Below are 8,222 nucleotides of genomic sequence, written 5' to 3' on the forward strand. Positions count from 1 at the left end.
AAGAGAAAAGAAAGAGAGAAGAAAGAGAGAAGAAAGAGAGAAAGAGAGAAGAGAGAGAAGAGAAAGAGAGAAGAGAGAGGAGAGAAAGAGAGAAGAAAAGGAGAAAGAGAAAAGAAAGAGAAGAAAGAGAGAGAAGAGAGAGGAGAAAAAGAGAGAGAGAAGGAGATAGAGGAGAGAAAGAGAGAAGAGAGGAGAGAGAGGAGAGAGAGAGAGAGAGACCTTGACCCATCCTCTTCGTTCGATCGAAGGGAAATTGGGCCACGGAGGGCGAAATTAGGTGGAAACGTCGACAAGGATTATACGTTATATTTAATCGGATCGCGGACTGTTTTCGTAGGAGAGATCGCGTTGGCCGCGATTAGCATAGATCCCGTCTCGTGGACGGTATAATCGACGGTGCTTATTGTTATTCGCCCCGATAACGGCGAAGGCCGGCTATATTTAACCGGAGGAGCGGCTTCATCGCCGATTGCAAAGTGTGCGAAGGTTGGATCGGCGATGACGGATGGATCGCGGCGCGTTATCGCGAGCATTTCGTGTTCGTGTATTAAGAAATACGCAGAGAGGTGGAGAATTTAAAGCATCGAAAACTCGTTGGAATGTCAATTCTCACATATTTCCAACTTTTCGAATTTACGAAATTTAATAATAACGATAAGATCGATCCCGATTTTTATATAAATTGAGATTGTATTAAACGGACCACCTGTCCACCAGACGCGTAAATCAGCCGACAACGCCCACGAACCAAGCAATGTTTTCCATGTGATCCTCGCGATGAATGCGATCATTGTTATTCCCTCCTCGTGCGCGCGCGCCTGTAACTCGTGCGTGTTGATCGGCCAACTCTTGATCACGAAACGGAATTCCCAGCGGCAGGTTGTGCCGAGAAATCGCGTAGGACGAAACACTGATAAGCGGCAGCGATCGCGAAACTATCAATATCGAGTTGCGACATCTGTGTATATCTATGTTCCATGAAATGTTTTCTTTTTTCTTTTTTTTTTTTAACACGATCGATCGATCAGTTTGACGGTTTGTTTATTTATTCATTTATCTACTTTTTGAAATATTTTTTCGAATACAAGATGGTTCGATGACTTTTCATCGCTTCGAAATATTTTCGAAATGTTTAGATATAAGAGATCGTAACGTTCTTTTCTCGCGCGAAAATCTCTTATTAAACAACGAAAATAAAAAAAAAAAAAACGAGTAACTCTTTTATGGTGAAAAAAGGAAAAAAAAAAAAATTAATTTTTGTTCCACGAACGTTTCATTCCCCAATCCACAATCGTTATCGTTCCCAGATTGATTGTATACACACGGTACAACGATTCCTCTCGCTTATTATTATCGAGCCGCGTACACCTCCATACACTCGTTCTCGCGTCTCTGAAAATAAAGCGCGCGAAAAGATAGGGTGGATCAAAAATCAAAACAGGTCCCTGTGCGCGCGTTGTTTGCACAGGGCTCGATTTGTTTCCCCTGGCGCGCGTGATGCAGAAAACCAATATGGCATATTCAGTTTCCGGCCCGTTAATAGCGCGGATATGAATTTTTCAGCTGACCGGATTCCGGCCTTCGTGTCACGTACCGCTCGAACCAGCTCGAACCAACGTCCAACATCCTCGACACACTGGCTTCCACCGGTAAAATAATTGTTTTTCTCTTTTTTCTCTCTCTTTCTCTTTTTGGATAACACCGTAATTAAACTTATCTGCATACAAATTTCTCCTAGGTACTTCTGTTCACGAATTATATAAGTCGTGATTGAGCTTGCGTCTTTACTTTGTATAATTTATCCTATTGATTCTACGGTAATTAAAATAAAATAAACTTTTCTAAAAATTTTTCTTTTGTATATATATATATATTAGTTGTATGTGCTCGTTTCCAATGTTCCCAGTTAGGATATTGATTTTTAATAAGTGCAGAAGAAAAATTGTAAAATTGTAAAATTTCCATCCTTTCGAAAGATATATTCGTCTAACATGGAATGATTGGTAAGCTTGGTTTATCTCGTTTTTCGATATCCCGTGTTTCGCGATCGATCCTTTCGAATGGAATTCGACGAGAAGTTTTCGAAGAACAGGTGCGACCGATTCACGAAGGGGAAGGATGACTCCGTTTCCTTCTCCGATCAATTTGATTTCGTTTCCATGGCAGGAGGCAAGTTTTGAGAAAGGCGCGGATATCGCGTGTCCAAGAACTTAAGTCGAGGATAGAGTTTGCAAACTGAGTTCCCATACGAGTCGAGTTCGCAGTTGCAATTTCTGCGAAACAGCTTCGAGGAAAGATATTGTTTGCAAAACGCGGCTTTATTCGAACGAGGTGAAACGTATCCTCGTTTTAGCAGTATCGTATCGTCTTTCCAACGATCGTCGGTGATCGTCTCCGTTAACTTTTCATTTCTTGTGAAAAAAAAAGAAGATAAAGTTACTTGCTTGAAACTTTTACAACCGTCCAAGAATATTCCAAGATTTCGAATAGATTCGAAACCGGAATTCGAATACGAGGATATTAAACCCCTTCGCCTCGAAAAAATATCACCCAATTTCACGCTGGAAAATCGATCGATGAAATTGTAAACATGAAATGAAAAAGAACTTGCCATCAATAATTTTCCAATTTCTGGCAATCAACTGGATATTTAATATAGAAATGTAGGAGAAAAGAGTTAGATTTAAAAAATTGTTTCAAAAATATTGTGGGAGAAAAACTTGGACAATCTAATACGATCCCTCTTTTCTTTCTTCTTCTTCTTCTTCTTCGTAGATTCGAATCTCCGATAGAACCTTGGTCGATCGCCATCCTCATTAACGGTTGCTGCGTTTCGGTTCTCCAGGAGAATAATATCGTAGAATTCCATCGCGTGAAACTTCTAAATGGGGGAAAATGATTTTAAAATTGGGAAGGTATGCGAAGAGAAAAATCCTTGGCCCCTTTTTCATCGACGATGCGCTCTTTAACGCCGCTTAATTAACTCTTATCCACCGATCTAGAAATACCATTCCTCCCCGTAACCTTAGAAACCACCACGAGAGAGAATGCCAACGTAACCGATACGGAATAAGGGTAATTTTTCATCGAGCCTTGTTACCTTTTTCTCCACCCTTTAATGGGCACGGACATATTTCGCGAAAGTTTTAGCCTCGGTCCAGTAATTCTAATTCGTAGGCCGTTAAGGAGGAGGAGCAGGGGAAAAGATGGTCTGTAAATCTGTCTCGTTATCGGTGCCAATGTTTCACCGACGACGACAAGGATGGTGGATACAGTTGCAAATTGAAAGCCGTCGCTAGGAGGAATAAGAGGTCGTCGGCTATCTTGTAAAAACTTGATCAGATCGATATATTACAAGGATCTTGATAGAAAGGTGTCTATTTAATGACGGAGTACGGAATCGAGTTCGTCGCCTTGATAATAATGAATGCGAATTGTGTAACATTTATACATGCGCGTGTTGAAAGACATTCCCCGCACATCGTATGGGAATTTTTGTACAAATTCTCGAAGGAAAAACGCGAAAAGGATAGGCACGAGTGAGTAAAGTAGAGAAATCGGCCCGCGATAAATATTTTAAATATTTTTAAAAATTTTAATATTTTAAATATTTTGATTTTGATGAAGAATTAATAGGATTTTTATAAAAAAATCTTGATTTAACTCAGAAAAGAAGGAGAGACGTACAAATGAAAAAGATGGATCGAACGAAGGCAAAAAAAAAAAAAAAATACGAAGAAGAAGAAAAAGAAACGAAAGAAAATAAATGCACGGTGGACAGTTGCTGGACGGATTCATAACTTATAAATCAAACTTGGAGGGGAAAGGGGGTCGACGGCCATATATATATATATATCATGACGCCGTGTGGACTGCATTCTTCGTGAAATGCAATAACACCTCCCTCGTGCATTCTTCTTGTCTCAACCTTCCCTCCCGTGCTTCGTTCTTCATCGCGCGTGTTTCTGCTTTATGAGAACCCGTGTTAGGATCTTCTCAACTTCTTCTCAACACGGTGGTCTGGCGGAGGATGGAGGAAAAGCGTTATATTAATATCGCATCGGGGACCATCTGGCGGCGCTGCCGCGAGTTATTAAAATGTAAACTTCATTATCATTCCTCCCCCGTTGTAATTACATTTCTTTTTTTCACCCGCTCTTTCCACTCCACTCTTCTCTTCCTTTCTTCTCGACGCGGTTACACTCTCGTCCACAAGTAATCGAACACTTACTAATTTTAAGATATTTAAGATAAATTGGCTTGTGAATTTTTATAAACGAATTGTACATATTATTCGTATACATCGTAAATTAAAATCGTTGCTATGACACCAGTGGCGCTAACATTATTAGCATCCCTAATATTTATACTTTATTACCTTTCGAACTTTTTCTCAATTTTTTCAAAGTTAAAAAAACTATAAAAAATTATATTCGATATCATTATAATGTGTTTAAAACAAATTTATCAAGATTATTATAACCACTCGTTATTTTCTTGCAACGATTTCTAAATTTTTATTATTAATTACGTACAACGTTCATTTATCCACACCTCGAAATGTATTTTTAAGCGTTCAATGACTTACAGACGGGAGTGTACATTAGCAGGATCTCATTCCAACGAGAAAGGAAGGGAAAGAAATCGAAATATCTTTCTCCACGTTCGATTTCATCTTTGCTTACTTTTCCACCACCCCGATCGAGAGTTTCCTTTTTACGGGGGCGGTCTGTCGCCCCCGTTTCATATCCCGAGGCGAACTTTACATGGCGCGTTCGATTGTCGTAACCGCCGCGGTTAAATTAGTTTTAATCGACGTTTCGCTCGTTCTCGTCTATTATTGACCACCCTCGGAGGGAGGGAGAGACGTATCGACCATCTTTGAGAAATGTTCTCGCCAAGGCTAACCAGAAGAACGTTAAATAATGACAACGAAGTTGATCTTTGGTTCTTTTGGTTGAATCGAAACTTTGTAACGTTTTGAATCAATTGCCGCGTTAAATGTAACGGAATGTAAATTGTGTTCATTGAGAAAAATTTTAGAAGAAGAAATGCCGACTTTAATTTGAAACTTTTTTAAGATTCGTAAAATATTATCGAATCTATGAGACGAAAGTCGTAACGTTGAGAATTTTTTTGGAAGAGGATTTTTAAAAAAAAATTCAAGATACTTTGATTTCATAGCTTTCACAATTTTTCTATCTTCGTCGCGTAAAAAATTAAACTCCAAATGCAGATAGAAATATCATGAAAATCAAGTATTCGAGTTAAATTATTATTAAAGAAGATTTTTTAATCCATTGGATTCTTCTAATCCAAACGATTTTACAATTGGAAAAAGAAACTTATGGAAACTCCTCATCCAATCTCTTTAAAATTCATTATCATCCAATTCAATTTTATATTATTGGATGGATTCTTAACGTATATATTCGTAATGTTTCGAGGAAAAGAATAAAAAAAGAAAGGGACAAGTAAAATTTTCGGATAAAATACGATCGAAAAATTCTTAAATACTAATTGAAATCCACTGATTCTTGAATGGACACGAACGATAAATTGATTCGCGATGTGAACGAATCTCTCGTTACTCTATGCGTGAAAATAAGTAAATAATATAAGAATAAAATTTTATCGTTCTCGAGTTCTCGTTCTTGAGAAAAAAATCTTAGATTGCAGACAATCATACGAGATGTAATCGATATATTTTTAATCATAATTTTTTGTCGAAGAAAAAATTATTACTTATTTTTCACGCTTTTCATAAGATTTACNNNNGTGATTATAAAAAGTATAAAAAAATAATAAGATTCTTATTCGATATCTAAATGCTTACACGTGTTACGCGTTGCATCCACTGCATTCGAAGCAATTCACCAAATATCGATACACCAGTGAAATTTTATAACAAAATTGCCCCGCTCGTATAAACACGTCCGCTTCGTTCGATAGTCGCGTAATAATGAAAATTCTGTCGCGTGGCGGTCAACAATAACAATATGATTTCGTAGAAAATCTCTCACATATTCTAAATATTATGAACTGATAATTCCCTCTAGTATACACATCTGTATTTTTTAATAATCTGCATAAAAAAAAATACAACGTTTAATGTAATGTTTATAATGATGTTAAATCGTTTCATAAATAATGCCTTTCTCGTTTCATAAAAAATATAAATTTAAAATATATATAAAAATAAATTACAGAAAATAATAATACTTAATCGATTAATTAATTAATCGTTACTTTCGAGAATTATTTCTTACGATTCAGGGAAATTTTGTAATTCCCTGAATTGCGACGAATTTTTTGTGTTTATTATTATAACAATAACAATAAATGCAAATGTATCTATATAATTTTTTGTTCTCAAAATATAAGTACTTGTAAAAATTCGAAACGACCAAACATTCGCAATCTCTTTTAATAAATCGTCCCCTTTAAAATCATAATATTTTAATCATATCAATATACGATTCTTTCACCGTCATTCAACCCAATTACCCCGTTAAAATAAACAAAGCTTCAATTTCATTAAAACACTATGGAAAAAGAAACTTCCGTTTGAACTTACCATCAACCTAAACTTCAACCCAATTATCTTACTATTATTCCACCGGTTAACCAATTGTTAGAAAATTACAAGGAAAATTTCCATTTCCCCTCCCCAATTATCCCCCCTTTTCCGGTCAAGAGAACCAACTGTTTTACGCGATTTACGATTATTGATACCGAACGAGCCAACCAACGAGGATTTATCGCGAATTAATAGCGGATCGGATGCAAAGCGCCAACGTATTATGTAATTACTTTTCTCCGTTCCGGAATCTGGCGGAAATGGAAATTACACACGGTGTAAGGGTGGACAACAATGTCGAAAATTAACCACTTTTCGGCGAATTGTTGTTAATTAATTCGGGCGGAAAGCCGGGGTATATGGGGGATCGGTGTCGGCATACGTTCGTCAACAAAGAGGCCGGCAATTAATTAACCAAAGTGGCGGGGGCGTGGAGCATTGTTGCAGTCCGCCGACCTGGGCCATTGTTGGATGCGAGAGGGGGAGGGATAGGTAGCCAGCCAGCCTCCTCTCGTCGCCGACCACCCGAAACCCGTGTCCTTGTTTCCGCGTCCTTGCACCAATACAAACTTCGCGCCCTCCCCAGGAAACCGTTCCTCCCGAAGTCCTCCTTTCCAACCACGATTCCGACGTTCAGCATTGTCGAGCCTCGCAGCCATTGTAAACGCCTCGTATCAATTACGCGATTCCCGATTTATCGCCCGTGTAAAATCGCACCGATTTATACCGGATTTCGATCGAACGACCAAACGAGCAACCTGAGAAATTAATCGTAGAACTACAACTACTTTGATATATATATTGTATCCATTGGAAGAATCGAAGGTTTGATCGAAGGTAAAAAAATTCGAGGATATCGAAATCGAAAAGGGACAAAGAATGGGAGAGAGTGAGAAGCACTATTTGCAAACGTCTTTATACCAGATTTCGAACGAATATTTTGAGAAATTAATCGTAGAACTCCATTTCATATATATATTGTATCCATTGGAAGAGTCGAAGGTTTGATCGAAGGTATGAAAAATTCGAGAAAAGGGACAAAGAAAGGAACAAAGAATGGGAGAGAGTGAGGAGCACTAGTGGCAAACGCCGTTAGGCCGGATTGCGATCGAACGAACATGTGGAGAAATGAATCGTAGAACTCCATTGGAGATATATATTGTATCCTTTTTATTATTCGAAGGTATGAAAAGTACGAGAAAAGGGACAAAGAAAGGAACAAAGAATGGGAGAGAGTGAGGAGCACTAGTGGCAAACGCCGTTAGGCCGGATTGCGATCGAACGAACATGTGGAGAAATGAATCGTAGAACTCCATTGGAGATATATATTGTATCCTTTTTATTATTCGAAGGTATGAAAAGTACGAGAAAAGGGACAAAGAAAGGAACAAAGAATGGGAGAGAGTGAGGAGCACTAGTGGCAAACGCCGTTAGGCCGGATTGCGATCGAACGAACATGTGGAGAAATGAATCGTAGAACTCCATTGGAGATATATATTGTATCCATTGGAAGAGTCGAAGGTATGAAAAATTCGAGGATATCGAAATCGAAAAGAGACAAAGAAAGAAAAAAAGAATAGGAGAGAGTGAGAAGCACTAGTTGCAAACGCCTTTATACCGGATTTCGATCGAACGAACATTT

The sequence above is a fragment of the Apis dorsata genome, unplaced genomic scaffold (assembly GCF_000469605.1).
Source record: "Apis dorsata unplaced genomic scaffold, Apis dorsata 1.3 scaffold_248, whole genome shotgun sequence".
Classification (NCBI taxonomy): domain Eukaryota; kingdom Metazoa; phylum Arthropoda; class Insecta; order Hymenoptera; family Apidae; genus Apis; species Apis dorsata.